Source organism: Cavia porcellus, unplaced genomic scaffold (genome assembly GCF_034190915.1).
Source record: "Cavia porcellus strain 051 isolate PalLab524CR breed Dunkin Hartley unplaced genomic scaffold, mCavPor4.1 scaffold_8, whole genome shotgun sequence".
NCBI classification, from domain to species: Eukaryota; Metazoa; Chordata; class Mammalia; order Rodentia; family Caviidae; genus Cavia; species Cavia porcellus.
Genome location: NW_026947491.1, coordinates 92,717,770 through 92,741,807, shown reverse-complemented (window position 1 = coordinate 92,741,807; position 24,038 = coordinate 92,717,770). Strand labels below are relative to the sequence as shown.

Below are 24,038 nucleotides of genomic sequence, written 5' to 3'. Positions count from 1 at the left end.
GACCTCTGCTCAGGTGAGTGGGATGGGCTTGCAGTGGCGGCTGGGGCCGAGAGCCTGAGATAGTAACCATGCTGGCGGCTGCTCGAGGCCAGGGTCAGACAGGGCCCGACCTGAAGCAGAAGAGAAGAGGACACAGTAAAGAGAAAGTGAGAGTGGACAGAGCCTGGACAGGGCTAAGGACAGCCCCCTACCACAGGGCAGCCCAGGTCTGCCCAGCCTGGTGTTACCTCCTTAATCCGAAACTGCCCTGCACAGGACTTCGTCCTGGGTGGTCACTGCCGCTGTGCTTGTGGTCACCTCCCCTTCTCCACTCCACCGAAATCCACATTCTTCACCACCACTCAAGTTTCCTAAAATGCAGATCTGAGCCTCCTCTTACCCTCGCCCCCTCAAAACCCTCTCATGGCAAAGTCCCCAGTGTGGGTTGAAAGATCCCCACTCTGTCTGTCTCTGCTGACTCTGCAGCCCGGTGACCCTGCCCACCCACCCCAGCCTCCGCTCTGGTCCTCCTGAGCCGTTTGCTGCTTTCTTTAAAACAAGGAGGGATGTAAAGTACAGGACGCTGGGTGATACATAAATTTCAGAAAATGAATAATTTTTGTTCTACATGCACCCCGTAGAATATTTGGGGCATTTTAAGTGTTACTCACTGTGCACCTGAAATTCAAAGCAGACTGGAAGGTCCAGACTTTTATCAACAGTCTGGCATAAACGTGGCAACGCTGCCCACACTGGAGCCCTCCGCAGTCTCCTCTGCCCGGGGACTTTAACTGAAAAATGCAGCCTTTTCGTGCTCACTGCGTGGCGCTCACTGAGTGGGGGGCATCAGGCTTCAAGCTCACATCCCAAAGAGCCAGTTTCTCACTGGCCCATGGCTACCAGGTCAGCAGGTCCATCGCCAAGACCCCGGCACCCAGGCGGGTCACACAACCAGGTGTGACCTGAGTCGGTGAGCACGAGTCCCCCGGAGCTGCAGGTGAGAAGCACATACCTTCTCCCCTGCCTCCGTCCGACGCTGCAGGAGACACTGGACCCACAGGATAAATGGCATCAGGTCCCCGAGTCACGGTGACAAAGGCCACCCCCTGAGCAGTCACAGCAGCAGACACGTGGATGAGACGTAAACTCAGAGCAGGGCGCTGATATGTGGAGTTTGTTCGTTTCAGCAGCTTCGAGGCCTGAGCCGCCACTCTCAACCTTTGGTTCCAAGCTTCCATATCTCTCCTCCCAGAAGGCCTCAAGCCAGGCCAGAGTCCCCTCCAATTGCTCTCAAACACCCCCCTTGTCATTCTGTCAGTAGCATTTACTGTGCTGTGTTGTGGCCTCTGCAGCCCTGGCCCACTGAACAAAATGTCTGGAGGTCAGCACTGCGATGGTCTTGGCCACGTACGTGTCTGCAGAGCACAGGAAGGAATGGATGAATGGATGGATGGATGGATGAAGAGTCTCTATACTTCACTGGATCTGTTTCCTTATTTTTAAAACTGAGGGGCAGACAAGATGATTTCTAAGATTTTTCCCAGATCTGTTCTCCAAGTATAGACACTAACTGACTGTTCGGGGATGGGAATAAAATTCAACCCAGCATCTTCCCAGGATTTACACGTAGGTGCGTATCTCTGTGTGTGTGTGCGCACACATGAGTGTCTGTGCTGAAAAGCAAAGTCTGTTTTGTCTTCTGGGATTCCGTGCTGGAAGAGTGGGAGGATGTGCATGGATACGGGCCTCTTAGCAGCAATCTACACATTAGTGCAAAGACAGTGTCTACACAATAAAGCTGATGTCCAAAGGAAGTCAGAGCCAGGAGCTGAGCAGGAAAGGATTCCGACAGCGTTGCCAAGTTCCCGGAGGAGGCTGTGCTTCCTAGTTCTGTGAGTCCGTAACTCCGACTGGGCCTGATCCAATCTTCAGTTCTGCCATTTACGTCCAAGAAGAGCCCAGACTGATGTAAAAACAGCTGTCTTTGTGGGTTTGAGATAAAATATGCTCAGGACTGCGAACTGCTTTTCTCGTCCAGGGTGTAAAGAGAACCGCTGGATTGATGGAGACGAGATGACAGCGCTCAAACGAGTGCCCTAAATTTAGCAGAAGAAATAAGGCGTGTGCGCCCATCACTGCCTGTAAAAGTGAATCAGCTTAGGAATAAGTTTTGAATTTAGTTTTGTGCTGCAGGAGCAAACACGGCCAAGAGTTCGGGCTGTTTTAAGGTTCTGGAGCCCTTACCGTTCCAAACAACCTTGTTTGCTGCTTATTTTCATGATGAACAGAAGGAAAGTAGCTCAACAAAACTTGCAGGGCAATTTGCTGCAGGGAAACTGAGTCAGGTTGGCTGCGCCAGGCAATCCAGCAGGTGCCTCCCGTCTCCACTGCCTGTAGGAGTAGAGTCCCTGCCCTGCCTGGCCATCAGCTTCTGCCTCTGGGAGCCTGGAGCTCAGCAGGCTGGAGGCTGAGGCCCTGGGTCACCCAGAGCCTGTGGGGCCAGAGGACCCTGACTCTGCATTTCGGGGCTGTGCCTACTCCTGCCTGTCTGCTCCTTGACTGCACATTCGTTCCTCCAATCTTATGGGCTCTCCCTAAGTGTTTTTCCAGAATACTGTTCCTCTGTGGGCCATCTTGATTTTCTTGCTGACAATTAAAAAACCATTGCTGCTTCACACAGGCTACAGAAGAGCTTCCGTAAACCATGTTGTTGCCCCGGGTCTGTCTGTCATGCCCACGCCAGCCTTGCCCAGCCTGCACAGGCCAGCCCTCCAACAGCAAGGTCCCGAGTCCCCAGACCCCTCAGAGGTATAACGCCCTCCAGAGGGGCGGCTCTTTTTCACGTTATGCAGCGTAGCTGAGCTGTTCTGCTGAGCTGCTGTCTCCAGCGACTCTGTGTAGAGCAGGATTCTAGCCAGCCTCTGCACATGCTGCTTTTCACTGAACCAAAGACCAGCTTGACTCTCAGGGCGAATTCTGTTTCTCCCCAGTGGGAAAACTGGCAGCTTTAAGGTATCAGTTTGCCCTGCTGGTAGCTCTAAGATGTCATCCTGGGGGAATCAGAGGGCAGTTCGCCCTCCATGGACCTCCCACTGCCGCCATCTTGGATCGCCATCTTGCCCCAGAGAGGATGAGTCTGGTTTCTTAACACCCAAGGTTGCTTCCCTTCCCTGAGAATCCAGTGGCTCTTTGGCCACTGCTTCCTGCTTTATCCCCAGGTCACATGACACTGTCATCATCCTGGTCTCCTGCTTCTTTCTGTGCTCAAGCAGAAAGTCAAGGCCGCAGAGAAAATCCAGAGAGACTGGCTTCTTTCTTGGCCTGTGGGTCCTTCTAGGCATCTGGCCCCCTTCAGCAGCAAGGTGGACAGGCTAATGGAAGCATGTCTGCAGCTGGGTGGTCTGAAGCTTGCTGACCACTGCAGGCCAAGAATACACACAGGCAGGAACAGCAGGAGGTGCTGGGGAGCAGTGGGAGCTGGCCCTGCCCCTGCATCCCAGGGGTTGGCAAGGGAAAGGGGCTGTCACCCGGGGCCAGTGACCTAGCCCCTAGAGATGAGATCCACACTCAGGCAGGCCACTGGCCCTGGGTCCCGTCAACCTGCAAACAGGGGCCTCACCGGGGCTGGAGTGGAAAAAGGGGCCAGGGATGCGTAGCCAGTGGCTGGAGGGAAACCCAGAGGAGGCCGTGCGCCACCAGGAAGTTTGTGAGAGATCAGTGGACAGGATCTTAGAGTCACGGAGTGCCACCCTGGCACAGCACCCGGAACCACCCAATTGTGTGTGATCCAACAGGTGCCATCCAACCCTGCTGGGTACCACCTGGCAGCAGGGATCCAGTGGAGGCGACAGCACAATCAGCTCCTCACAGAGAGGAGCCGCAGTGTGGTGGGAGGAGGGGGCTCTGGCCCAGTCATCGCAGCCAGTGGTGCGCACAGAGCAACGGGATCTGCACAGAGGGCACAGTGCAGTGAGCTAAGACCTGCAGGTGGCACAGGACTGAGCAAGGTGACAGGGAGGGCCTGGAAAAGTAGACGCATGTGCAGAGGGCCTGTGCTGGAGGCCTCTGGATCTTGGAAGCAGCCTCCATGTCCACCAGCAGGAGAAAGAATAAAGAATGTGTGGTCTGTGTGCAAGACGGAGTACTACTCTGCCACGAAGAGGGATAAACTCAGGTACCCACCCCGATAGCCCAGTGGAGTCATGTAAGTGTCCACGAAGTTCTGCATCAACACAGTGAGATAGTCCCAGCAAATTCCTCACTGAGCCAGCAGTTCCAGTGTGTGTCAGGTGCAATATGGCCCCACTTACAGAAGTTAGTAGTTCTCTCTATAGAAAAATTTGAATATTCACCAAAGTCCTGAACTCCTGCATCAAGGTGACTTCTGTGGGTTTTTCTGTATAATTTTCATCATTTTAATAAGGAGCAAGAATATAATCAGATGAAAAAAATAAATGACTTATTTTTTTTAATTCCTATTAAAAAATTAAGGAACGGCCCGTGAAGGACAGAGCTAGAATGTAATTCCCGGCTCCACTGATGAGAGGCACGCTAGCGAGAGCCCAGCAGCCTCGCCCGACCCTAAGCCACCTCTTCCCTGCTTAGCTCCAGACTCCCCACGGAGCTCACAGGGAAGGACACCTGAACTAGAGATGCCTTGCGACTGCTCCCCTAAATGCCTTGGCTCCCAGGAGCCTGACAGCCTGGCCCTGTCCCTCCCTAGACCTCAGAGTTCAGTGACAGCCCCTGTGTCACCGTTCATATCAGGAGTCCTTCACCTCCCGCCTGCTGCAACCCACACGCAGCCACCAACCACGTGTGGCTCTTTTAACTGAAATGACATAAAATTCCACACTTCGGTTCTTCATTTGTACTACTGAGCTGCGCAAGCCCTCAGTCGCCAGGTTAGGAAGGCACAGATGGCATAGTTCCATCCTTGCAGCAAATTCTGAGCCCCCAGGAGTGGTGCCGACTGTCCACCGAGGGCTCTGTGCCCAGTAGCCCTTGCTGAGCCAGTGCAGTTGATGAACCAGTCGGGAGCTGAGAACCCGACCCTGGGGGTGGAGGGGGGCACTGGGCGGGAGGGGCACTGCCACAAGTCCCAGAGGTAAGGAGGGAAGCGGGTGGGTGGGGAGCAGCGGGAACCTGCCGGATGGGGAAGACATTGATTTAGAGAGGACGGGAAGGTCGCGGGCACCGCCAAGCCATTGTTGTCCAGCTCTCTCCCTGCACCGCCCCTGGCCCTGGACTCCTCCCAGGTGTCCTCCAGGGTGCGCCCAGCCTGATTGGTATTGTAAGCTCTGGCTCTGACTGCCTGGCTCTTGGCAGCTCGGCCGTCAGGTGATTTGCTAGTTTTTCAAGTAGCGTGTTCTTTCATTCCTCAGTGTTGATTCGAAGTGAAACGATGGCCCCAGGAAATTACAAGCAATTTTCCTGGAGACTTTGAACGTGCAAGCCCAGGAGTTCAGATGTCTGCAGAGTTGCAAGCAGGGGAGCCTGGCCTCGCCACCCTGGGGTGCAGGGGGATACCTGAATCGGGTGGGCCGGGAGCTTTGTTCTGTCCCCAGGCCGGAAGCCACCCAGTAGCAGAGCTGTGGGAGTCAACTTTTTTCTAGTTCACTGTTAACAAGACCCCATGAGGCTGAAACCAAGCTCCACCCGCTACTGACTGTGTGACCTCTCTGGCCTAAATTTCTTTTCTTGAATAACAGAGGTGTGGTCAGATAAGGGAACGGAGGTAAAATGTGGTGGTGGTTAATCGAATGCATTGATTTAAAATCAATCAATGCAGAGCCTGAATATCTGGTTGAGCACTCTGCCGGGTGTGTCTGTGATAGTTTCGGGGTGGATTACTGTCCAATAGGAGCGGCAGCTTGTCATTTCCCACAGGAGCTGGTCTCATCCTCTCTGTTCAAGGCCTGAATGGAACAGAAAAATCAAGTAGGAGCCGGTTTGCTCCTTTAATGCTTGCCAGGCAGGCGCTTGCAGTGAGCTAAGCCCGCCCCCTCTCGCTTATCTTACAAGTCCTCCCCTGCCCTGGGGGGGGGGCGGATTCAGGCCAGGCTAGAACATGGCCCACGGACTCTCCTGGGGCTCAGGCCTCTGACCACAGCCTCGACTTCCACTTGCCGGCTGCAGACCTTGGCTGGTACTGTCACCTTCACGTGTCTTCTGTTGGCTCTGCTTCTCTGAGGACCTAGGTGTGACTGATTGTAGAGCACCCAGCACACAGATAGCACTGTATAGCAGTTTATTAAACCCAGAGACAATCCAGGAGAAGAGCACACCTGCGTGCCGTGCCATGTGTCTGGGTACCTTTTTGTGACTGTCTTATGTTAAGGATGGAATGAGTCATTTTACTGATGATGGTGGCTAACCTTTCCTAAACTCTCGCTTCTAACACCGATCTTTACCACAGTTCATGGAAAGCCTCACTCAGACCTACCCCCGGGCCAGCTCACCGCTACCCCAACTTCAATGTGCTGAGTCGACACCAGGTAGTAGCCACTTGCCTGGATCTCTGGGGGCCCCTTTGACCTGCCCTGTGACACCAGGACAGTGGTGAAGCAACCCCTATGCCCTCCACATCTAAAACCTGTCCATGGTGATCTTTCTGACAAGGTAGCAGGGCTGGACTCAAATTTTTCACCAATGAGAACTTTTGGGGTGTTCACTGAGTGAACACACTGTATCTAATACTGTCATTGTGTTTCCAATGAGAGGGGGAAACTGAGGCTCGGGGAGACTAAGGAACTGGGTTAAGCTGCTCCGTGGGTGAGCTGAAGAGCGAGGGTTTCACTCTATCTGAGTCTGTAATTCTTTGTCTTGATCAGTGTTGAACGAGTGGTTGGAAGTCATTGTTCTGTGGAGCGTGAGGACAGGGGACCCTGGCCACTCCTGGGGGAGCCTTGGGAAGGCTGCCTGCCTTGGCCTTGAAAATGCCTCTCCTGGCAGGAGAAAGGATATGGGGCATTTGCTGGCCCATTCTCTGGCTCCTGGGGCAGCAGTAAGTCTCCGTCCCACAGAGCTCCCCTGCAGCGTCCCCTGCCCACGCCTGCCCTGTCCCTGCCTAACATTCCCACCCCCAACCCCGTGCTCCTCCCCCTGAACGCCTCAGCCTGGCCAGGAAGGGAAGCTGCGCCATGGCTAATGCCCATCGGGGACACCTAGCACTCTACACCCAGTGACACGCAGGAGGTCACTGACACAGAGGCGTCCCACTGATCCTAAGACGGCACTGTACCTGCATGCAGCTCCCTTGGGAATCAAGCCATGCTGACCTCCAGGATCTGATCTCTGCCATCCTGATGTGTGTTGAACACAAATCAGCAACCCACTGTTTAGACTGACACATATTTTCCGTGCACAAATGTTGCCAATAATTAATTCTACCACATGCATGGCCACATCAGTAAATATTTTTATATTCAAATATTTAAAAATTCCCATATAGTTCTATATGTGGGAGATATCATACATTACCTGTCTCTGCCTGTAACTTCAGTTACCAGTTAAATGCTGACAACTCCCAAATTTATATCTCAATTCCAGACATTGCTCCAAAGTTCCAGACTCATATATTCAGCAGCCACTCAACACCCCACTTTCATGTCTCACAGATGCACGAACTCAGAAAATCGAAACCTAAACTCAGGATCCCTCTTGCAAAGCCTGCCAGGTCACCATCCAAAAGACGGACAAGCAGAGATCTCCCGCCCCCACTCTGGGACAGCTTTCCCCTTCAGGGTCATCTGTATCAATCTGCTTGGTTGTTTAACAACTGTTTGCTTTATGGGTCTGTATTAAAAATGAGCAAGAGAGTAGCAAACAAGATAGACAGGATCTTTGCCTCTCAGAGCTCTCAGTCAGAAACCACAGCAGCACATTGTGAACAAATACATAGTATGCACACGGGAAGACAGGTTTACATTCAGGCAACTTCAGTGCTATGCAATTAGATAGTTTGTGCTTGATTTCAGCAAGATCCATCCACAGGAAGAGTGTAGGAGTTAAGAACACAGACCTTAAAATCAGACCAAATTGTTTGGTCAGTATCCTGAGGTGCTGCACACCAACTCTATATGCTGAGCACTCTCCTTGGCACTGGCTGGGAGTTACACCAATGACAAGCAAGTCTTTATACCCACAATGTCTTGGACTACTTCACTTTGTTTAGAGAACTCCCCATCTTGACAAGTAGATGATGTTTCTTCCATTTGCACGTGCTCACTTTCCTGTACTCTCTTGCAGCTAGGTTTCAGGCACAGGAAGAGTTTAGCAGCTTCAATTGCTAGCACGGTGCCTGGGAGACAATCCAGCAGGGGAAACTCCTGCACTGCATGTTCAATGATACTCCACAGCACACTCTTCTGAACAAATTCAGTGATAAAGAGGGGGTCTCTCCATGCTGGCTCATCAAACTCCCTCAATATGGCTTAGGATGTCACCACGTCATTTAAGTGAACCAGTGCTGGGTTCTGTTTGTAACTAAGAATCCAAGGTGACAGCTCCTGCATAATTATTGGGATGTCTCCAGGTAAATTATTTAACTTCTTCGAGCCTCAGTTTCCAAAGCTGCACAGTGATAACCATGCAGTGCTGTAGTCCACAGTCTTGCAGGGAAGGCCAGCTGGTCGTTTGGGTCTTCCGGCACTGACGTCTTCACAGGCTCAGGTGGTAACACCGTATTCCAGAAAAGCCAAAGAATGCATCTCCGTTTTTCTCCTTTTGGGCCCCTTCCAGCTCCTTCGTGGTCAGAATCCTCCTTCCTGGGCTTCTCGTCAACACACAGACACTGGGGATCAGAACCAAGCTTCCTGCCAAGAAGGCAGAGTTCAGAGTCAGGTGGTCCTGAGTGTCGGTCTTGTCTCTGCTGCTGACCAGCCCTGTCCTCAGGTGAACCCTGTAGCATGGCATTGACTGCACTTCCTGTGCCTTAGCTGCTCTCCTCACAATGGAAAACTCCAGAAAATTAGTAGCTTCTACCTTAAGTGCTATTTTATTTTTGCTGTGGTTTCTCGGCTATTAAGGGAAAATATTCACGTACCTGCGCCTTTTGATACTCCCCATCGTCCTGCAGCCTGTCCCCATTGTAAATTCTGCTGCCCCACGTACACCGTTGTACAATTTTCTATGTTCCCACATTACTATACGTAGTCCCCTCAGCAACCCGGAGAGAAGTGTGGAGGTTCTGTCTTAATTCCACTTCACAGGATCAGAACGGTTAGGTCCTAGTCCGTACTTCTTGGTCATATCCCAGCTTTACAGGTAAGCAGAGCATCTAGGAGGAACTCCGTGTGATAGGATCTATAAAATCAAAGATAACCCCAGTGTCTTCTCCCTAGAACCTACGGACACATCCTAGGAAGACTCGTCGGGGTACCCAACCTGGGCTGTGGCTTCCAGGAAAGCGGGGCCCTGCATCAGTGGCAGCAAGGCTCAGCCAGCAGCCTGAGGGCAGGAAGTGGCAGTCGCAGTGACGTGGTGGACCCAGGCTAGCAAACACTCCCTGCTGAGGCCTTTGGCTGTGGCCTGGCTCCCTGGGATGCGTGCGTTTCCTAAACTTGGTTCTCCTGTCTTCCATCAGATTTGAAAGCTGCTCGTTATCTTCCCCCACATGTGCTTTCTTGTTGCCATCTGTTGCTTGCATCTAGTAATCCAAATGACAGCCCCAGGGAGGATCCTGTGACACTCTAGGACACGCCCCCTGGTGCATCAGACCTCTGAGCAGGACTTATGTCTGCACCGGTCTCCACCCAGGCTCCAGAGTCTGGAAGGACAAAGGCACTTTGAGTTGCTTGCTGAGTGGACCCATAACTAAGATTTCTGCGGTCATAGACTGTCCATACGCCTGTGTCCTGCGTCCTGCAGCCTGTCCCCATTGTAAATTCTGCTGCCACGTCCAGGTAACCTGAATACACAAACCATTTACTAGCAACCGGCAGGTTTGGGAGCAGGGGCCTGGAAGGGAGCCCTGAGAGGGGATTTTCAAGATGTCCTGAATGAGTAGCCATCAGGTACTGTGCTCACCCTCAGGGAGAAAGCCAGCCAAGTGGACTCGAAAGCAGAATGAAGACTTTAAGCAGGGCCTGCTTGCGCAGGGCCAGCCCTTCAGGGTTGCTGTAAGTTCAGCGTCTTGGGTTTGTCTAGTTGCCTGTCAGAGTAAAAAGCAGCATGAATTCTGCGTCGGGGCTGCAATGGGCTCTCCCAGAGCTCCCCCATGCTGCCTCTCTGGGCCTCAGGGGCTGGGCACTCGTGGAGTCACTACCGTCCCCAGCAGCTCCACACATCGCCACCAGCACCTTGGAGATGTTTATTCTGCGGATGAGGGAGCCAAGACTCCAAGAGGCCATTGACTGTCGCAGACCACACAGGCACTGAGTGGCAAGGCAGGAGCTGCACTCAGGTCTGCAGGCTCCCACTCTTCCTAGGAAGCCACGGTGCCATTTCCCTCCCCAGGCCGAGACTCTGTCAGGAAGCGGTGACCACGAGGTCCCCGGCAGACCCAGAAGGAGCAGGAAGCCGCTCAGTGGTCTGAGTGACACGCGGGGGTGGCTGCCCATGAGATAGGGTGTGCAGGGATGGGCTGGGCTGTGGGAGATGGAGGGTGATTTCTGGCCTGGGGTGTGCAGGGATGGGCTGGGCTGTGGGAGAGGGAGGGTGATTTCTGGCCTGGTTCTTTTCCTCAGGAAGTCCTGGTGGGGTCATTAATCCAGGAAAGGCCACAAAGAGGGGCGGGGCGGAGGTGCCTGTGAAGCAGACAAAGAGGAAGAAGCGGGGGAGGAGGGACCCGAGAGCCCTAAGAGGCTTCGCCCTCTTCTGTGGCCCCGCTCCAGGAGCTGCTCCTTGACCCCAGGTGGAGGGCAGTGGGGTCCGGCCCCCTCCCCCTGTCCTTACTCCGCCCCTCCGCTGCACTGTCTCCTCCCGGGGCAGTGACAGCTAACACCACTGCCCATGATGCAAGGCTGGACACGGCAGATGGGGCCACTCTGCTCCCGCACAGGTGCCCTGGGAGACACCGTAACTACTGTACAGCCTGCTGGCTTCTAAGGGTGCAGTCACCCTGCCCTCCACAGCCCCACGAGGGCACCTAAAGGTGCCAAGTTTGTATGGGTAGAGCGGCTTCCTGAAGGGCTGACTCCCGTGACGGGAGTCCTGCATCCCACCTGCACGGGCACAGAGATCACCCAGGAGAGACAGCTGTCCCCTCGCTGGCTGCTCCTGCGGTAAGGGGAGGTCCCTGCATGTACCTGGCCTCTCGGGCCTCCTGTCCCTGTGCCCTGGGGAGGAAGTGTTGTGGTAGAGATCTAGAGGTCACTGAGAGCCACATGCAATCCTAAATGTGGGCTTAGCGGTTGACAGATCACTTACTCTTAAGACATGGGTCTGACTGACGCAGGCAGGCCGCTGTGGGCGTGACCTGGAAGGGCTCATCTCTCCCCCCACACTTCCTGTCCACCATGCCATTGTTGCAGTCAGGCGAGTTAGCTAGAAATATTATAGGCCATCAGACAGGGCTAGGTCCTTGAAGGATCCAGTGCAGAAGACCAGATACCTTGCAACTGTGGGGGAGTCAGAGGTCTCCTGTGTGGGCCAGGCCTCAAGACAAAAGACCAAACAAATGCACCTGTATCCTAAGGACTGATAGCTCCCTGCCACCCTGAGGAAGCCAGGAGTCACCATCCCGACCCCCCAGGGAAGTCACTGCTCCCTAAGAATGCCTGCTTTTTACCTGATTTCCTTCCCCATTTGTCCCCCATTTAATCAATTTTACCTGAATGGTTAATCTTACTGGCTAACCATAGTTCTGTTCCCCATCTTGAACCCGTCTAACCCCATGATTTTACTCTATAAAAGTCCTTAGAGAGACAGAGTCCCTGGCAACCTGCTCTGTCTCTCTCAGACAGAACCTTTCTTTTTCTCGATAAATATATTCTTAAGCTCCGTTGCTCCTAAAATTCCTTCTTCCATTTTAGAGACCACGAACTCACACGGACATCTAGTAGATCGGGAGTCTCAGGCCCCTGTATCACCGTGAGCGGCTTCTCCTCCACCAGGCCCCTCTGCCAGGGCACCCCGCCTTGGAACCTCCTGACCATGGGCTGAAACCTCTATGGACTGTGAGCTAAGATGAACCTCTCCTCTTTAAACTGTGTGCGTCGTGTATTTTGTCCCATCTATGAACAAAGTGAATAAAATACAGTTTGGATTCTCCCTGGCTGGCAAACCAGAGCCGGTTGGCTCCATCTCCCTGAGGCCTGGTGCTGGCTTGTCAAAGCCTGAGGAGGGGACTTTGCCTCTCTTCCTCTCTGTGTGGGTACATGCATGGCTCCCCAGGGCCCAGTCTGCTCTGAGGTGTTGTTCTAAAGTCCAGCGAGGGGTCTGGGAAGCCACAGCCCTACTGGGCTTCAGCTTTGAGTATTTTGCTCCAGTCACAGAGATGATAATTCAGTGCCACCGGCCTGACACTTTTTCTCAGTTCAAAATCAGAAGAGAAAGAGGGGACACTGGCCATGTACCCCCCAAGAGCCCTTTCGGGCAGAAAAGACAGCATCAGTGCGGCCACGCGTCTGGGAAAACCTGTCCGTAATGGCGACTAAGGTTCCCATCTGCTCTGGCTTAGTCCGAGATGTCTTGGTACCTCTGCAAACGGCCTCGACAGCAGCACCCCTGTCCCCTCACTCCGCTCCTCCCCCCTCAGCTGGCACTCCCACACCACTCCCATGCCCTCTGACCTCTTAGCATGTGAGCTCCCCTCCAAAGCAGGCAGAGGTCACTCACAACACAAAGAAAGGCCTCTCTAATGAGGCTTCATAGGCATCTCCTTGTCCCTCTGTTGGGCAGAGCTTCGCTAGGTCAGCCTTGTGGGAGCCTGCCAAGTGTCTGGCCGCAGGAAGAAGGGCTCACTCAGACTCACACCATCCCCTGAGTGTCGCAGAAATGCCTGTGTGCTGACGTCAGGGACGAGGGCAGCACAGCATCTCGGGGTATACAGGCCCGCATTCGTGTGCCCATAGAGACACACGTGGTGACAGCAGCTCACCCTCCTGGCTCTGTTCTGCCCAGAGTCAATTGTCGGTTCCCAAGGAGGCGCTGCAGGGAGGAAGTCATTGCCAGCCACCCACAAGGCTGCTGGGGACCATCTGGAGACAAGGGCCTGAGAGGCTCCAGGTCTATTTTATACAACTGTGCAGGGCCTCCAGGAAGAGGAACCTGGGGTGCACCTGAAGATTGCAGGGCCCCCCAAAGCTCTACCGTGCCTCCTTGGCCTTTGGCACTGGCGGGCCAAGGAGATGCTTTCCAAGCCATGGTCTGCTGCCCCTGTGAGGTCCATCTGTGTGACTATGACGTCCCCTCTTCTTTGCCCCCTGGGTTCGGGGTCTCCGTGCTCCCTCCTCCTCTTGGCCCTGGCATATTGCTCATGCTGTTCCTGCAGAGAGGACATCCCATCCCACCTTGGCTTTGTGACGCATGGGTATCTCTATGGTTAAAGACACAATCCGTCACAGTGCCCAAGGGTCTTTCCCTTCTATGTCACACAAACTTATCCAGGCAGAAGGGAGCCCAGATCTCCAGAATCCACACAGAAGGGAGCAGCTGCCAGCTGAAGCAAAAGACCATGAGGCTCCTGCTGAGGACAGAGGCTACTCCAGAAGCCAGGGAGAAAGGCCAGGAGGCAGATGACACAGCCACAGAAGCACCTATGAGGACAAGCACCTCAGACAAAGGCCAAAAAGACTTCCAGAGGGAGGGTGCCGGCTGAGCCCGGACCATGAAGGTTGCATGGGATTTAAATTGTATAAGCCAGGCTTCAGAATACAGATATTCTACCCCAGCTGGGTATGGTGGGACATACCTGTAAACCCAGAACTCTGGGAGGCTGAGGCAGGAGAATCGCCTTTGAGTTCAACCTGGGCAGTTTAGCACGACCTTGTCTCAGAATGAAAAATAAAAAGTAGAATAAGTTTGGGGTATAGCTCAGTGCGAAGTCCCAGAGAGAGGGAGGGAGGGAGGAAGGGAGAAAGAGAGAAAGAGAGAGAGAAGAGAGAGCAGAAGCTTTGTATACCATACCTCTAGCACAATCACGTTTCTCAAGGCTTGAATTCACTACACTTAGCAGTAATGTGAGGAAAGTCCAAAAGAGAAATGAAAAAGAAAGTAAGAAAGAAAGAATGAATGAAAAACTCAAAACTAAGCCAGGTGTGACGGTGCTGTAACCCCAGCACCCGGGGGGCCAAGGCACCAGGAGGACCCCCAGGAGCTGGAGCCCCTCCTAACTACACAGTGAGCCCACGCCCCAAAATAAACAGAGGACCTGAGGAACCCAGGCTTGGCAAAGCAGCCAGAAAAAGGCGCCCAGGGGTGAATTGGCATCACATCTCACATTTCCAAGACAGCCCTGCATTATCTCCGTTGACTTGCTGAATAACAACACCAAGAACAGCAAAGGCCCACTCGAGGAGGGAAAGGCCTCTGGAGGAAAATGTCCTGAGGTTCTTTGGAGTAGGTGAGAAGCATGAAGACCAGAACTGACCCAGAAAATAGAGACAAGGGGAAGTGTTGCTACCTGGGGCAGAAGACAAGGGGACACATTGCCCAGACCAAAGGGGGGGGGGAACAAGGGACAGCCTTCCCACAGGTAGGGGAGGGCTGGGAGGGGACAGGCGGGGGCCCAGGCATCCCCTCGCAGCGGGGTGTTGGGGGTCCCATGGACACTGCGGTGCCTGCTGCCTCCTGAAGGTGACCCAATGTGTGTCCGCAAAGCTCCCCCTCTCTTCCCCTCGTCAACACTAAAACCAGAATAAAAACAAGAGTCGTGCCCCACACATAGGTGGACTCTGCTAACCTCACCCTCGTGGGCTATTTAGGGCTCTCAGAGGGACCCGGATGTGCTGCTGGCTTGGTGCAGAAAAAGCCCCTGTGTGAGGGGCTGCAGCCTGAAGCCCACGCGTGGGGGTAGGGGAGGCGTTTGTGGGCCTGAAGGGCGAAGCCTGTGAAGCCTCCATTTCCACATTTCCATTTTTGCTCTTCCTCTGTCCCCCTCCGAGGAAACTGAGGCACCCGGAGATGATGTGCCCTTGTCTAGGGTCACAACATTAGCAGGACCCTTGATCATCGGTGCCTAGCTTCCCTCCCTGATGCCGTGGTCAGGGTGGGGATGAAGTGGTAGCCACTTTGGGGAGCCTTGGGTTTGGGGTGACACTCCCAGTTCTCTTCCTGTGCAGACAGTCACAGCCAGCCAGGCTGTTCTCCCAGACCTTGGTGCACAGCGGGAAAACTCCAAACCCACCGTTCCTTGGTCAAAGGGAAGGTGTCCCCAGGGTCCTGCAAGGCCAGCTGTGACCTCAGAGAGACAGGAAGCTGGGGACACTGGAGGGCTGGTCCTGTGGCTTTGCAGACGGCTCCCCCAGTGGCCCGGAATGGAAGTGCTTCATTAGGACAGCGGAGGGACCACATGATGGGGTTCACCTGTGAGCTCACCCTGGGATGACCAAGGGATGACCAAGCCTCGGCCAGTGTCCTGTCAGCCTCCTGCCTGGTCCAGCCATCGCCATGTCACCACCAGGCCAAAGTGTCAGCTGTGGGAACTCCCGGGGCCCTGCTGGCCTCCCTCTGCTCCTGGGTGCAGGTGCCGTGCTCAGCAGTCCCTTTGCAAAGTGGCTGAGTGAATGAACCTGCCTGGCTCTGCGCAGGCCGGACTTGAGGTTCTCAGCCCCCTCACCCAATCCTGCTTCTCCGGCCGGGGTCAGGAATCCTACAGCTTAAGAGGCGGATGCCCCTACCTGGAGAGATGCTGTAAAACAGTTTTAGCGGTAATTTACAGCTTGGAATGAATGACCCTGACTCTTTAGAGGCACCTGGGGTGTGCCTAGCGCTCTCTGCACCTCTCTAATCCTCCCCAGAGCCCCACAGAGCTTGCACGATAAATGTGGTGGGTGAGGCTCGGATCGGAGCCCTGCAGTTAGTAGCGGTGCTTGAACTACAGGTTTTCAGGCTCGAAAACCCATGCAACCTCCAGAGGGGATGGGGCTGAGGTCCAAGGGAACATTCTCCCTTGGTATGGACTTTCAGGGGGGCAGGGGCCACCCTCTCTTCTCAGAAGGAGAAAAGGTGGGGCTTCTTCCAGGCATTCAAAATTTAAGGACAATGGGCTTTCAGAGATTTTGCAGAGAGTCAGGGGGACTGTGAACTGCCAGTTCTAACTTAAATGTTTTCAAGCATGAATGCTGCCCGCACACCCCAGGATACAAGCTGTCCTGTGTCCGTGCCTAGACAGAAAGCACACACACCTTTTTATCACTTTGCAGTTGTTGCAGCACCTAAGAAGGTGCAGCACCACTTGGAAGGCACAATAATTACATCAGACCCCGGCCCACTGCTGTCACATGCAGCTAGTGAGAACCACTTAGAGTACTCCACAGAAACGCGGGGCTTCTAAAGACCCTTACTGCCGCATTTCTGTGTAACTGGCTTTCTTTATAACACCTTGCATTCTCCTGAAAATAACACAAACAAAATAAAGCAGAATATAACCAATCAAAACAAGACAGTGTAAGTGACATGGGTCTTCAAAACAAGGTACTAGAAAATCAACAATGGTTACCATCATGCCTCTTGTTGTCTTCAAAATAGCTGTCCACACCAGCAGACATAATAAAATCAAACAAACAAAAACAGAATAGAACCAATGAATACAATACAGGACTTCAAAACAAGATAATAGTAAATCCAAAATGGCTACCATGATATATTTTTTTATCTTCAAAATAGCTGTACATGCCATCAGATACAACAAAATCAAACAAGATAAAACAGAATAAAACCCAACCAAATAAAACAATGAAAATGACACAGGACCCCAAAACAAGATAACAGGGAATCAACAATGGCCACTGCCTTCAGACGGAGACCCCCACAGATGCCACACTGCGTACTGTTATCCTCTGAACAGGCGATCAAGCCACCAGCTCTAGACCTGCAAAGCCAGTGAAACCCTAAACACTGCAAGCAGTAAGTCATATTTTACCTCATTAGCTACCATTGCAGCCTGTGTTTGTCCAGATCAGCTGGTTGCTTACATGGGAGGAGGGGGATGCTGGCTCTTCTTGTCTCCCTGCTGCACACCTGAAAGGGCTTGTGTCCGGCTCTCCCCAGTCAGCCCACGCATGGCACCAACTCCGAGGGGCTACATTTTATGCTAAGCTTGGTGCATGGTCTTCAGCAAGTTGCTAAGGATCCGTGTTACAAAAAATCAAACTTGGAACCCTTGGTTTAGATGTGATTTACCTACTTTACAATTGTATATTCCTTACCTCCTCCAACCAGTTTTATTAAATGAAGTCTTTGGTTATCCATTAATTAGGTGGCAACCTTATTAAAATTAAGAATTCCAGGACCCACATTCAAATGACAAGAGTAGAATCTTGGAACCAGAAACTGGCCCCATGGCAGAATGGTTTGGATGGGCCTGGACCCCCTGGCCGGATGGAACAGCCTCCGCTTCCTCCAGGAGGCTTCTGGGTCTCACCAAGGTTGTTTAGTGTGCTGGAGAGAAAGGCTAAAATCTCCGGTTTAAGTTTTTATGGGTTTAGGGCTTTATTAGCCTCTTAGATTGCGGCTGTTGACAAAATTTTCACAAACTAAGACAACTTACAACAGAAACTTATTCCAGAGCAGTTGTGGGAGCCGGAAGCTCGAAGTCAGGGTGTTGGCAGGACTGGTTCCCCCTGGGCCTCTTGGCAGAGCCCATTCCGTGCTTCTCCCCTGTCTTCTGGGGGGTCCCTGGCAATCACAGGTCTTCTCATTCAGGGGATGCCCCTCTCCAACCTCTGTCCCCTCCCCTGTGTCTGTCTGTGTCTGTCTGTGTTCCAGAATTGCCTTCTCTGATAAAGACACCAGTTGAATGAACTTAGGACTCACCTAGGACCCCAGTATGTAGTCAGGGGTTGTGCAGAAAACAATTAGAATCAGGACATAGAGTTTATAATATTGTTTTATGATGGTCACCAAGAATTAACACAAGAAAATGCAGGAAATCTATCCACAACACCAACGACATAGAATATTTAGTAAAGGGCCTAAATCCCACAGTAATGTTGTGCATGAGTCCAGATGAAGACCCAGAGCTCATGACAATGCCTCCCACGAGTCCTACTGGAGGTCTAGAGCCCAGGAGAAGGACTCATGCCAGTCTCTTATGGATCCATGTTGGGAAGGCCCAAAGGTCAGCAGTGGAAGCCAGAAAGTCTATGCCAGCAGGGTGAAGGAGCTGTGCTGGTAGGTTGAGGGTTCTATGCTGGAGCCGAGAAGTCACACTCACATCAAAGACCAGGGCTGTCCTGAAAATCACCTCAGCTGTCCTCAATGACATAGAGGCCCCGAGCTCCTCCAACAACAAGCAAAGCCAAGTACATGCCAGGAAGCTAGTGTGATGAGCTCATCCTAGAGACCAAGTGGCACACGTCTTCCCCTCTGGAGCCAGGAAGCAAACAATGCTCAATATGAGGACCAGACCTTCTCCAAGAGAACCAACAGCTCATACAGCAACTCGTAGGAGAACCCACAATGCCTCAACGCAATAATGCATTAACGCCTTCCTTCTCCTTCTCCAGGTCTCTATTTATGCTGGCAACTTTCCTCAGGCGGACCATCTACGCCCACCACCATGCTGATGTAATCCAGCTGGTGTTAAGTTGACCCCCAGTTTTTAATCCATAACACCCAGTAAGATCTCAGGTTCATTCGATTCCATCTGCAAACACTCTGTTTCCAAATAAGCCCTCCTGAACAGGTTCGGGGTAGACATAAAATTGAGGGGTGAACTCTATTTAAGAGGGAGGTATTTTATTTTATTTTTCAAAATGCTCATGGTTGACCTTTCTCCTGTCCCCAGAGTCAGCTGTGGTTCTCTAGGTGCCCAGCAGCAGCCTCATTAGGGACCTTATACAAAATGCTGATTACCAGGTTTCCAGAATCCAAGACTCTGGGGTGGAGCACAGGGCGCTGTGTTTGACAAGCCCTCCAGTAAATACAACAAATGTCTGTTGTATCTGTCTGTTTTTTCCTACTATAATGAAATTCCTGAGGCAGCTACTTTATAAAGGAAAGAGGTTTATTTAGCTCACAGTTTGGGACCTGAAAGTGTAAGATCAGCAGATCTCACTGCCTTGGCCTCTGATGAAGGCCTCATGGCAGATGGTGTCATGGTGGGACACAGAGGGGACAGAGAGATCACACAGCCAGATAGGAAGCCAGCAAGAGCCTCAGGAACCAGGTTCAGGAAGGACAAGTTGCTCATGAGAGCCCTCAGTGCAGAAGAGCAGCCCTGCTAATAAGGACACACCTCCAAAGACACAGGGACACCCCCCCAACACAAGGACACACCCCCAAGGACTAACCCCAACAGGCTAAATTGGTAGGGGTAGCCTGGCACTCTCTACCCGTCCTGAACAATTGCCTCTTAAAACTACTGGATGAACCAAACACATCTGGATGCCCACCACTGCTAAAAACACCGAGCCCAGCCGCAGCCCTGTCCTCAGGCGTGAGCACCGTCCCCTTCCACCTCTGGGTTGGTGGTGCCGTCCCAGCCCGCGGTACCCTCAGGGCAGGCCAGCTGGGTGGGTAGTGCTCACACCACACGGCCAGTGGGTGATAAACTCGTGGAGAAGCAAGTCCATCTTGCTCTTGCTGGAAGAGGCCTAAGGAGCACTAAAAGAAGCTATTTCTCTCCTTTTCTGAACAAATAGCAAAGGAAAAACACAATGTGACTTCTGTTTTTGTTTGGTTGGCTCCTCCCTCCCTTTCTGTTTTCCAGAAGGCTTAAAGAGACACATGAGAGAGGACCTGCTCCACGGACGGAGAGACGGAAGCTCTGTGACAGGGATTCCCTGGGCTGGGAACTGTGGCTTGGAGACCCCTGAGAGGGAGGCGGGCTTCAGGGAGGGCCTGGCCAAGGCAAGGTGCACCCAGAAAGGGCCTGAGGCCCCTGGCTGTGGGAGCCACTGCTGAGGCCCTTTGGGGAAGATTCCTGGTGGTGCTTGCAGACCCTGAGCAAGGATTTCCCATCAGGGACCAGAGGCGCTTGCCTCCAGCTCTTGTGGAATTACCTCATTCGCAGGGAAAGATTGAGAGAGAGAGAGAGAGAGAGAGAGAGAGAGGTACCCCCCCCATCTTTCCCCAATAGACACAACTAAGGCTGGGTTTCCCGCCAAGCTGGCAGGTGGAGGACAAAGCCAGACTGATTTGCTTTAGAAAAATAAAGAAAACACGACACTTCTCACACCCAAGGGCTCCAGAGCAGATCCGCGCAGGTTCCAGCTGGCACCAGGAGTTTCACCCCGAAGTCCCAGGCTCCTCCGAGGCCCCTGCCCAGTGGAGAGGCCTCTCTCCTCTAAAACCAGCACTGGGCTCGTTGAGGAAGGAGGCACCTGCAGCCTGCAGAGGTGCAGCGATTAACCCGAGTCTGCCTGCAAGACAGCCTTGGTGATTTATGCTTCCCCGACACTCTGTGCCTCCCCGAGACCCACCAGATTTATGATGGTGACTCACCTCGGCTTCCGCTGGGGGTAGTGAGTGCAGGCTGGCTCAAGGTTCACTGCGGTGTAGGCAAAATATCAAAAAATTAAAATGTTTTTTAAAAAAAGCACCCAGCTAATTACAAGTGAAACACTCCCCGGCTCACACCGGCCAGCTGACTTCATGCCCAGCCGGCAGAAACATGATAAAACTCCCAAGTTGGTCCTTTCAGACTGTAAAGTCAAATTGCATGGCCATGATGTCACAGCCCCGAGCCCCAGCCAGTGGCCCCAGCCAGTCTGATGTATGACGTCCGGTGGGCTGGTGATGGGGTGGCCCGGCACGGTAGAGTTCATCCTGAGGGGTTCATCTTGGGGCCTTGCTTTCCTGCTGCCATGGTGAGGCCACCGTGGGAACCCGTGGAAACCCCAGACTGTCCTCCTCAGAGCCAGTCCCACATACCAGGTTCCGACCGACGGCTTCTCTCTGTGTGCTATACGCCGGCTGGCCCAGAGCCCCAGACACCCCTGCACTGCTGTTCAGCCCCACTCCGTGGCCGTGTCTACCAGCAGTGGGATTTGACACTGGGAGTAAGAAACCACAGGTTTGTGTTCCATGTCTCTCCAAGATGAGCCACGTGGATGTGGAAAGTAATTGAACCTGAGCCTCATGATGCACATTCTGCAGGGTGTGAGGTAGGGACCCGTGTGCCCCGTGGTTCCCGACTTCTGGGTGGGGCGGAAGCCTGATGAGAACCCCTCCAAGAGCACACAAGACCAGCGCCGGGGAGGAGTGCTCTCAGATGGCTCCAGTTTTGCAGACCCTGAAGTGGCTCTGGGAGTCATCCGGGGACTCCTTGTCCTCTGCACACGAGCAGAATGTTTTATAAAGATGGGTTCAGAACGAGGAGAAGGTCCCAACACCAGCTCAGCCAGTGTCCTTCGGGAGTCCGCAGAGAAGCTCTGCCCAGTTCCCTCTCCTTGACTTCAGCTGGAAAAGCTTAGCCTGACTTGAGTTACAGGAGCTCACGGCTGTGTGGTTGGGAAGACCAGGCGGCTGCCGGACCAGCGACCAGGACCTCTGGGGCCAGTTCCGCTGTTTTCTGGCCATGGGGTCCTCAGGAGGTCAGGTGCTCTCTCTGGTCCCCATTTTCTTTCTCTAGCCACAGTGTGTCTATGTATTCTCTGGTCAGTGTGAGAAGCGAGTGTAAACATGGAGTCTGCATATGAAGGGCCTGGATCTGCAGGAGGGCTGGGTCAGGGTCCCCACAGACACTTCACAGTGCTGTGCCTGTGCTGCTCTGTGAGCTGCACATGTGACCAGAGGGTCCTCCGTTACCACCATCTCTGAGAGACAGCTGGAGGCGGTGGGGAGAGCCGAGGCAGACGTTTCCCTGGGAGCTCTCCCGGGGACAGTCTCTGTGTGCAGGGGACACTGGAGTCCTGAGCCACTTCGAGAAAGACTCCCCACCGAATTCTCATCCAAAGGGACTGGCAAGGTAGTGAAACTTGCAACTTTGCACTCGAAGCTGAGGCAGGAGGACTGCAGAGCATTCAAGGCCAGCCTGGGATACAGAGACAGGTCAAGGCCAGCCTGAACTGCACAGTGAGGCCCCGCCTCAGAAAGAGATAGCAGAGATAACAAGTGTTTTAATGGGAAATTCTTAACCTTTCAGCTAAACTCCACAAATGGGTGGCAAATGGCCCATCCAGAACAAAACAGACAGACCGGAAAGTAGGCGCCCGTTTCCACACCGCCTCTGCCAGGTCCCAGGGACCACACAAAGCGAGAAGGAAGTTCCGATCTCTGAAAAGAAAGTTGAAAAGCCGAGAGAGGCTCTGGAAGCCTTAAGGTAAGGAAAGAAACCCTGCATACAAGCGGCAGGGCTGTCCAGGGAAAGATGGAGACCAGTCAACCCCAGGGCAGCCTGCAGGCTACAAGGGCATGGTGGTCCATGCCTGTAATCCCAGCGCTCTGGGAGGCAGAGGCAGGAGCAACAAAACTGCAAGCCGAGCCAAGCATGTTAGCAAGACCCTGTTTCAAAATGTAAAAGGGCTGGTGACAGGGCCGGGTTCAATCCCTGGTACCAGGAAAATATTACATCTGCACATCAGCTCTCAGCCAGGGCGGGTAGGGCTCGCCTTCCTGGCCAGGTGTGCTTGGCCACCGGAAGTCAGGAAGGTGGACCGAGGACTCCAAGCCCCTGCATCTAGAAGACCAACTTGGGTGGTGCCAGGAGGGCCCGGGACTCTGACCCCGCCTCTCACCAGCGCCATCGTCACCTGCAGGGAGCCCCTTAGCCTGGACAGGACATGCCAGAGGGGCCACAGGGCCAGTCCCAAGCTGGAAAAGGGTGCTGGCGGCCCAAGCTGGCAACACTGTGCAGATCGTCCCGTGCTGGGTGGCCTTCCAGGCCCGTTATCCTCAGTCCACCTCCTCACCCCACAAGCAGGGCAGTCAGAGCCGTGCGCACCCAGGAGGGCTGCGTGTCTTTGGAGAAGTTATATAGCCTCACATGTCTTGATTTTTCATCAACTGCAGAAAGATAAAGATAAAATTATCTCAGTGATTTGCAAAGTTAAACTGAAATCGGGTATTCTGCCCAGCACCAGAGCAGAATGATACCTAGCAAATTGGAACTAAGAGGTGGGCTTGCTGACACACACTGGACATCCCAGCCTTCTGGGAGGCTGAAGCAGGAGGATCACAAGTTCAAGCCCAGCCTGAACAATTTAGCAACATGAGGAGACTGTGTCTCAGAATAAAAGAATAAAGTAGGGGTGAGAGACATAGCTCGATGCAAAGGCGCGTGCTCCAGTGCCCAGCACAAACCTCAGTGCAGTATCGCTTGTCCACCTCACTAGGGTCATCCTGCTACAGCACTGTCCGGCCTCTTGCCCTTGTTGCGGGGGGGGGGGGCTGCCTGGTTTCTCTCGTCCCCTCCAGCTCCCTGCTGCCCAGAGGAGAAAGCCAGCCAGTGTCTCCTGCAGGAGAGTTGGGGAGAGGTCCCTCGGATACCGCCCAGCCCTGCCTGCTCTCTTCTCCTGGTCTGAGGCTGGCTGCTCCCTGCTCCTCCTCCCAGCGCAGCCCCCAGACCCCGTCTAGAGCCGCCCTGTGCTGGGAAACATCCAGTCTTTTCAGGTCCCAGCAGCCCGCAGACGGCGCTCCATCCCAGCCCTCCCTGCATCCCTGAAGATGCTGGCCACCCCTTCTTTTACCCCTCAGTCAGGTCAGAACTCTGGTGAAAAGGAGAGAGAGGGGTGCTGCTTATTAGGTGCCCCCTAAAATTCCAACAGTGAGAAGTAATTCTGTGCGTGTTCGGAGCGGAGATTTGTCTCGTGGCTTTGGTGAAACAGTTCAAAGAGAGGATTTTTATTTCAAACCCACAGACTTTTTCTTCCCTGGAACCCCATTGGCATCTCTGTCAACATTCCAGACACCCGATGCTCCTGGGGTTTCTAACAGAAACATGCACTTTCATGATATAAAAAGAGGAAAATGGGGCTCTCTGCCCACTCCTTAATCCACGCACCCCTGGAGCC

General features: G+C 53.4%; 2 long non-coding RNA genes across 2 annotated transcripts in view; one reads left to right on the top strand and one right to left on the bottom strand.

Moving 5' to 3' along the window:
- LOC134477421 (uncharacterized) overlaps window positions 1-24,038 on the bottom strand; it is a 79,862-nt gene that overhangs the window by 41,575 nt on the left and 14,249 nt on the right. Inside the window, exon 3 of the long non-coding RNA XR_010049488.1 lies at window positions 20,530-23,031. This is a non-coding gene — a long non-coding RNA (uncharacterized LOC134477421). The remainder of the gene's footprint in view (window positions 1-20,529; window positions 23,032-24,038) is intronic.
- Window positions 9,701-12,192, top strand: LOC134477422 (uncharacterized). The gene is made up of 2 exons (XR_010049489.1): window positions 9,701-9,884; window positions 11,955-12,192. It is a non-coding gene; the product is annotated as an uncharacterized LOC134477422 (long non-coding RNA).